This window comes from Eumetopias jubatus, unplaced genomic scaffold, assembly GCF_037043125.1.
Source record: "Eumetopias jubatus isolate StellerSeaLion01/CBP00866 unplaced genomic scaffold, mEumJub1_p1.0 scaffold_6, whole genome shotgun sequence".
Lineage (NCBI taxonomy): Eukaryota > Metazoa > Chordata > Mammalia > Carnivora > Otariidae > Eumetopias > Eumetopias jubatus.
Window position 1 is genome coordinate 119796188 of NW_028274812.1, and position 8133 is coordinate 119804320.

The 8133-nt window shown below is 41.9% G+C and overlaps 2 pseudogenes; both read left to right on the top strand.

Moving 5' to 3' along the window:
• The first annotated feature begins 2627 nt into the window (after positions 1-2627).
• On the top strand, positions 2628-4420 carry LOC114222090 (52 kDa repressor of the inhibitor of the protein kinase pseudogene; annotated as a pseudogene).
• A 718-nt stretch (positions 4421-5138) lies between these two features.
• LOC148164140 (uncharacterized) lies at positions 5139-6147 on the top strand (annotated as a pseudogene).
• Positions 6148-8133: the final 1986 nt, after the last annotated feature.

Here is an 8133-nt window from a genome sequence, read left to right on the forward strand (position 1 = left end):
AATCTTGCCATTTGCAATGACATGGATGGAACTAGAGGGTATTGTGAAATAAGTCGGAGAAAGACAAATACCATATGATTTCAATCATATGAGTAACTTAAGAATCAAAAAAGATGAACATAGGGGAAGGGAAGGAAAAATAAAATAAGACAAAATCAGAGATGGAGACAAACCATAAGAGACTCTTAACTCTAGGAAACAAACTGAGGGTGGTTGGAGGCGAAGTGGGGGGGGGGATGGGATAATTGGGTGTTGGGCATTAAGGAGGGCACTTGATATAATGAGCACTGGGTGTCATATGCAACTGATGGATCACTAAACTCTACCTCTGAAACTAATAATACACTATATATATATTAACTGATTTTAAATAAAAAATAAAATAAAACTATTGTTCTTATTAAAAATATATTAAACAGAAATAAATGTTTGTTAGAAGTCACTAGTGAAGCCATCTGACTATGAGGTTTTCTGTTGTGAGTTTTTTGATTACTGACTCAAATCTTGAGTTACAAGTTACAAGTGCATTAGGCCCTCCCTTGAGCTCCCCAGACCCACCCCTTGTGTGGAATTTAGGGGCCACCTGGACAAACTCCTTGCTTGTTCTCATTCTTGGGATCCCTCGTTCATGTTAGAAAGAGGATCTGGGGGCAGAGTGGAGTCTCTACTGGCTAGGGGGAAGGGAGGAAAGAAACACTGATGGGGCAGGTCCAAGAAGAGGGATGCTGATAAACCCTCACTGCAGCCACTCACTGCAGAATGAATCCTACACAGCAGGATCACACAGCAGGGCACAAGGTTAGCTCAGCATGTGAAGCCTATCCAGGCCCAGTGGTTCCATGTCCAGCTCCTCCTCCAGTCCCAACCCCAACCCCAGCCAGGCTGTTGACAGCTCATGTCAGGCATTCCAGCCAAGTCTGCCACAATCTCCTTAGAGAAACCTGGGGAGGACTCTCCTAGGAGGATCATGCTGAGCCCTGAGGCATGGCAGGAACAGTGGGACAAGCTCTGGTGATTGAGGGCATAAGGGCCCTGAAGGTCACTCACTGGCCCCTCGCCACCTAAAAATCCAGGGCCTTCAGAAAAGCTGGGGGATCCAGCACCACGCAGGTTGATGGGCTCCCTTGCTGGACTGCTCCAGCTGCTGGGACAGAGCTTGTACATGCCAGGAAAAGAATGAGTCAAAGCAGCAGTCATCAAAGAGCATGCTGTGAGGAGACAGTCCCCAGGCTGAAGTCACTCATTGGCCGGTGGTAAGATTGGAGGTAGGTGGGTACAGTGTCCCATAGTGGGGTGTCTGCCAAGGGGCTGCCCACATGAAAGCTGCATTGAGCAGGCTTAAGAAGAGAGCCCTGGCTCAAAAATGAACTATTGGGATTTCATCAAGATAAAAAGCTTTTGCACAGCAAAAGAAACAGTCAACAAAACCAAAAGACAACCGACAGAATGGGAGAAGATATTTGCAAATGACATATCAGATAAAGGGCTAGTATTCAAAATCTATAAAGAACTTATTAAACTCAACACCCAAAGAACAAATAATCCAATCAAGAAATGGGCAGAAGACATGAACAGACATTTTTCCAAAGAAGATATCCAAATAGCCAACAGACACATGAAAAAGTGCTCAACATCGCTCGACATCAGGGAAATTCAAATCAAAACCTCAACGAGATACCACCTCACACCAGTCAGAATGGCTAAAATTAACAAGTCAGGAAATGACAGATGTTGGCGGGGATGCGGAGAAAGGGGAAACCTCCTACACTGTTGGTGGGAATGCAAGCTGGTGCAATCACTCTGGAAAACAGTATGGAGGTTCCTCAAACAGTTGAAAATAGAGCTCCCATACAATCCAGCAATTGCACTACTGGGTATTTACCCCAAAGATACAAATGGAGGGCTCCAAAGTGGTATGTGCACCCCAATGTTTATAGCAGCAATGTCCACAATAACCAAACTGTGGAAAGAGCCAAGATGTCCATCGACAGATGAATGGGTAAAGAAGATGTGGTATATATATGCAATGGAATATTATGCAGCCATCAAAAGGAATGAGATCTTGCCATTTGCAACGACGTGGATGGAACTGGAGGGTGTTATGCTGAATGAAATAAGTCAATCAGAGAAAGACATGTATCCTATTACCTCACCGATATGAGGAATTCTTAATCTCAGGAAACAAACTGAGGGTTGCTGGAGTGGGGGTGGGGTGGGAGGGATGGGGTGACTGGGTGATAGACATTGGGGAGGGTATGTGCTATGGTGAGCGCTGTGAATTGTGCAAGACTGTTGACTCACAGATCTGTACCTCTGAAACAAATAATGCAATATATGTTAAGAAAAAAAAAAAGAAGATAGCAGGAGGGGAAGAATGAAGGGGGGGAATCGGAGGGGGAGACGAACCATGAGAGATGATGGACTCTGAAAAACAAACTGAGGGTTCTAGAGGGGAGGGGGGTGGGGGGATGGGTTAGCCTAATGATGGGTATTAAAGAGGGCACGTTCTGCGTGGAGCACTGGGTGTTATGCACAAACAATGAATCATGGAACACTACATCAAAAACTAATGATGTAATATATGGGGATTAACATAACAATAAAAAATTTAAAAAAATAATAAAATAAATTCTGGCAAAGAGGTTCTGAGAAAACGCTTTGAGACAACAGTGGTTAACACACTGTTCTGCCCGAAAACACAGCAGAAACAGATGCTAGAGATCTGTGACAGCTGCATTTGGGAGGAGATCGTCAGGGAAGTGAGAGACTCCCATTTCTTTTCCATTACCACTGATGACGTAGTGGACATAGCAGGGGAAGAACACTTGCCTGTGTTGGCAAGGTTTGTTGTTGAATCTCATAACCTGAGAGAGGAATTTGTGGGCTTCTTGCCTTATGAAGCTGATGCAGAAATTTTGGCTGTGAAATTTCACACTACGATAACTGAGAAGTGGGGGTTAAACATGGAGTATTGTCGTGGCCAGGCTTACACTGTGTCCAGTGGATTTTCTTCCAAAATGAAAGTCATTGCTTCTAGACTTTTAGAGAAATATCCCCAAGCTGTCTACCACTTTGCTCTTCCTGTGCCTTAAATGTGTGGTTGGTAAAATCAGTGCTTGTTGTAGGAGTATCTGTTGCATTAGGAAAAATTGAGGAAGTTTCTTCTTTCTTCCATCGATCTCCACAACAGCTTTTAGAGCTTGACAATGTAATTTCTGTCCTCTTTCAGACAGTGAGGAAAAGGGTAAAGAACTGAAGGAAATCTGCCATTCTCAGTGGACAGGCAGGCATGATGCTTTTGAAATTTTAGTGGACCTCCTATAAGCACTTAACATGTTTAGATGGTATAAATAGTGATACAAATATTAGACGGAATAACTATGTAGCTGGTCGAACTTTTGTACTCTGTAGTGAAGTAACAAATTTTGATTTCATCGTTACCATTGTTTTTCTTAAAAATGGCCTATCTTTTACAAGAGCTTTTGGGAAAAATCTCCAAGGGCAAACCTCTGATATCTTCTTTGCAGCCAGTAGTTTGACTGCAGTGCTGTATTCACTAAATGAAGTGATGGAAAACATTGAAGTTTATCATGAATTTTGGTTTGAAGAAGCCACAAATTTGGCAACTAAACTTGATATTCAGATGAAACTCCCTGGGAAATTCCGCAGAGCCCAGCAAGGTAACCAGGAATCTCAGCTCACCTCTGAGAGTTACTATAAAGAAACTCTAAGTGTTCCAACAGTGGAACACTTTATTCAGGAACTGAAAGATATATTCTCAGAACAGCACCTCAAAGCTCTTAAATGCTTATCTCTTGTACCTTCTGTCATGGGACAGCTCAAATTTAATACATCAGAGGAGCACCATGCTGACATGTACAGAAGTGATTTGCCCAATCCCAACACACTCTCAGCTGAGCTGCATTCCTAGAGAATCAAGTGGAAACACAGAGGGAAAGATATAGAGCTTCCATCTACCATTTATGAAGCCCTGCATCTACCAGACATCAAGTTTTTTCCTAATGTTTATGCATTGCTGAAAGTCCTATGTATTCTTCCTGTGATGAAGGTTGAGAATGAACGCTATGAAAGTGGGCGAAAGCGTCTCAAAGCATACCTAAGGAACACTTTGACCCACCAAAGGTCAAGTAACTTGGCTTTGCTTAACATAAATTCTGATATAAAACATGATCTGGATTTAATGCTGGACACATATATCAAACTCTATACAACTAAGTCAGAACTTCCTACAGATAACTCAGAAACCATTGAAATACCTGAGACTTTTAAAGTAGGCTTTCTCTTACGTTTGATATTTGGAAAAATCTGTAAGAAATTTGAAAACATCTTACAGAAAAGCTGTCAGGTGTATGTAGGCCACTTAATCATTGAATATCTTGACTTATCGACCTCTCATTGAGTACATTAGCCATTGATAATCTGCCTATTTAAATGGCCGCTGTTTAAACTCTCATGCTTTGGAGACATACCTGTTCTTCAAGAAGATAGCATTGAAAGTGCCACATTACACTTCTATGGGATCTCTGCTAATGACACTGGGGAATTGTTTTAGTTAAGTCATTTTAGACCTAACATTTATTATCACTGGATCCAGTTGTCGAGTATTGAGTTATCAGTTCTTAGAAGATAAAGATTTTGAAGAGGTATGGGAGGAAGGAATACATTTTTTTATTTTTTTATTTTTTTTATTTTTTTTATTTTTATTGTTATGTCAATCACCATACATTACATCATTAGTTTTTGATGTAGTGTTCCATGATTCATTGTTTGTGCATAACACCCAGTACTCCACGCAGAGTGTGCCCTCTTTAATACCCATCACCAGGCTAACCCTTCCCCCCACCCCGCTCCCTTCTAGAACCCTCAGTTTGTTTTTCAGAGTCCATTGTCTCTCATGGTAGGAAGGAATACATTTTATAAAATGTTACAAGAAGCTCACAAGTGACCTTTGAATGGTAGGAATGTTAGTATGTTAAAAATCTGTAATGGACAGTTAAGAGATTTACTAGACAGAGAGAGAGAGAGAGAAACAGGTGAGCTTGCCAAGCAAGGATTGCAGTAGAGATTTTGTCTTTATCAAATGAACTTAAAGGAACAAGTTTACAGTTAAAGTTCGAATGGGAGAACCTGCCATTGTTGTTCCACATTGGGTTGTTGCTGTTTACATTCCTTTGTTGAGCCTACAGCTTCACAAGCTCTTTAGCAAGTGTATGTTGCACACCTACGTCTTCATAAGCTTTTTAGCAGGTATATGTTGAACACCTGTATTCATGGTCAAGACAGGATCAGAGGCCATGGATACTGACAACTGATTTGTCTGTTTTCCTCTGTCTTTTTCCATGACTATATCTACTGCCTCGTCTTGATTTACAAACAAAACCTGGAAAACCTACAAAAATAAGTGTTTTGTGGTTTATCTAGGAATCATACAGAAAATATTGCTGTTATTTTTGGTGAAGAAAATCAATTTTGTATAGTTTATTTCAACCTAAATAAAATGTGAATTTTGTTTAAAAAAAAAAATAGCACAGACTTTTGAGTCCACTTCACCATTCAGAAAATCTCCGGTCTCTCTTCCTGCAGATCCGGTCCTGAGTACGAGCAATGGCGCCCTTCAGGGTTAAGACCCAGCCCGGACCCCACAGCCCAGGAGCCAGCAAGAAGTGTTCCCTTTCCAGGAGTTGGCTCCTTATGCACACTCAGCAGTCCTGGTGTAAGTTTAAGCACTTTCTGAAGCCATCAGTGCTTCACGTAGAGGCACGTCTGCTGGAAAAGATTTTCGGTCCAAACAGAGTCCTCCTCCCGGGATTCGAGCGGGATTTCAAAGTCCTGCTCCAAATGAGAAAGCGCAACTCCGAGGGCAAGATTGAAATCTTCATCATGGGGAGACGCCGGTACCGCAAGCGTGCCAAAAGGCTGATTCGCTTTTTGGCCGTGAAGCCGCGAAGGAAGCCGTGCGAAGGCACAATGATGCTCAGCCTGGAAACCATGAAGTCTCTTGAAAAAGAGAATGTTCATTCCAGTGCTTTCCTCTCCACCACAGTGATGAGCAGCCTGGATGAAGCCATGCAGTCACTGGAAATAAGTCAGGAGACTGTCCAGGAACCTGTTACCAAAACAGTGTGATTTTTGTGATTAGAATCTTAGTGCAAGGGGTTCAGTCTGGGTCAGGAGCCTTACCCTTAGAGCCCATTCTGTACTCTGCCTATGTTCCTGTGGCTAAGGGGAAATAAGTATTGTTAGTGGTCTACACACCTTTTTCCTTGCTAAACAAATAGACAGTTGTTTAAAGATTCAAACGTGAGTTATAATAAAAAATAAACTTTAAAAAACATATATAGATAGAGATTGGTATTGTCAAGAAAGGCAGTCTTGCTTTGCATGCTCCAAGAAGGGAAAGAGCTAAGAATTAACAAATGGTTGGTTCTGCTTTTTCACAGTGTTTCGTACTAGGTGGGTATAGCTAGGACCTTTAATGTTCCAGGGAGCTTTTGTAGATAAGGAAGAACTTTACTGTTTATTCTTTCATTAATGCTAATTTTGAAAAAAAATGTTACATTGATATTAAACAAGCTTTATAAACCCCCCAAAAAAAAAGAAAAAGAAAAGAAAATCTCCAGGGTGGCTGGGCAGGTGCAGAGAGGGGCTGGGCCTGGGTAAGTGTTCTGAGGGCTGGTTTTGTCACACTGGTGTGAAGGGCAGAGTGACAGGATTCCTGTTCAACAGTGCAGAGGGTAGTCAAAATAACAGATCCTCCTCTGTAGGTAAATTACCCCAGGGCACCATCCTTCACCAGCTGCACTCCAGGGGAAGAGACAAAGAGGCGAGACCACAGGAAGAGCTGCCATCGTGGTGGGGGTAGGAGGGGAGGGGGGACACCGTTCTTTGGGGATCTTGCTGCGCCTGTTTCACAGCCCTGGTGCCCAGTGCTCCATGATGAATCCAGCGGCAAGTGGAGGGGGCTCTGGAACTCACCCAGGCCACAGCCAATCTGGTTATCACTGGGCAGAGAACTGCAATAACCAGAGCTCCTTGTGTATGCCAGTCACAATTTGGGGGCCTGTAGGCCCCCACGTGTTCCACAACCCTGGGCTCTCTGGTGTCTCCGCCTCCCTCAGCAAGCCTGTCCTCCTGCCCCTCAGCTTCCACCTGCACCTCCCAGATGATGGGACTGGTCTGTTCTGGTTTTGTATGTCTTCCTAACAGTCTTGGTTGGTGCATGTTTTTAGGAATGTACCCATTTCCTTTAGGTATGTAATTTGTTGTATGTAATTGTTCATAGTCTCCTATGATTCTATATATTTCTGTCTTATCAATTTTAATAGCTCCCTTTTATTTTGAATTTCATTTATTTGAGTCTTTTTTTTCTTAGACTAGGTAAAGTTTTGCCATTTTCTTCACCTTTTTGATGAACCAGCTTTGGGTTTCATTAATCCTTCCTATTATTTTTCTGGTCTCTATTTCTTTTACTTCCACTCTGATTATTATTATTATTATTATCATTATTATTATTATATTTCCTTCCTTTTGTTAAGTTGGGCTTATTTTGCTCCTCTTTTTCTAATTACTTGAGTTGTAAAGTTAAATTCTTTATTTGAGATCTTTCTAATTTTTATTGCCATAAACATCCTCTCAGAACTGCTTTTGCTGAAACCCACGAAATTTGATATGTTGTATTTTCATTTTCACTTCCTTGAGATAATTATTTATTTCCCTTTTGTTTATTTTTTATTATGTTATGTTAGTCACGATACAGTACATCATTAGTTTTTGATGTAGTGTTCAGTGATTCATTATTTGCATATAACACCCAGTGCTCATTACAACACGTGCCCTCCTTAATACCCATCACCCGGCTACCTCTTTGACCTACTAGTTGTGTTACAAACTCAGACTATCCAAGCACCCAACGCCCAGTAAGCCAATGTCTGAGACACTGGTTCTGAAGCAAAGAAAGCTTCCTTATCAAAAGGACAGCCCAATGAGAAGGCTGGGGATCATTCCCAAAGCTGCCTTGCCTGTGTAGCCAAGGGACAGACAGTTTCTATATCTTTGGAGAAGGAGATGAATACATGAGAGGTGTGTGAGGTGTTTCTAGAAACCTTGGGAGGG